We start from the raw sequence: 366 nt of genomic DNA, 5'->3' as shown, positions 1-366 counted from the left end.
TTAATTCTCACAACCAAAATACTTTCATTTTTCTTGGACTCCAAGCAAAATGGACCATAAGCACAACGTTTGATAAAATGACAGGTGGAATTCCATCCAATTAAGACATAAATATTTTTCCAGAGGCTAAGCTCACTGCAAAATAATAATCTTCACTCAACACATCTTTACATGTCTTCGGCAAAACACCTGTCTAAAACTGTTAACACTAAATATTTTGGGAGCTCTGTACTTCAAAGACATCCCTGAAAACGTCAAGCATTGTTAAAATGTTGAAGTAATTTTGGTTAAATGCTTCTGTGACAACTGTCGGACTTGATTTGTTTTAGCTGAATACATTCTGAATATTGCTCGGAATCTGTGAAT

The sequence above is a fragment of the Canis lupus genome, chromosome 2, assembly GCF_011100685.1.
Source record: "Canis lupus familiaris isolate Mischka breed German Shepherd chromosome 2, alternate assembly UU_Cfam_GSD_1.0, whole genome shotgun sequence".
NCBI lineage: Eukaryota > Metazoa > Chordata > Mammalia > Carnivora > Canidae > Canis > Canis lupus.
Note: the sequence above shows the minus strand (reverse complement) of the source record.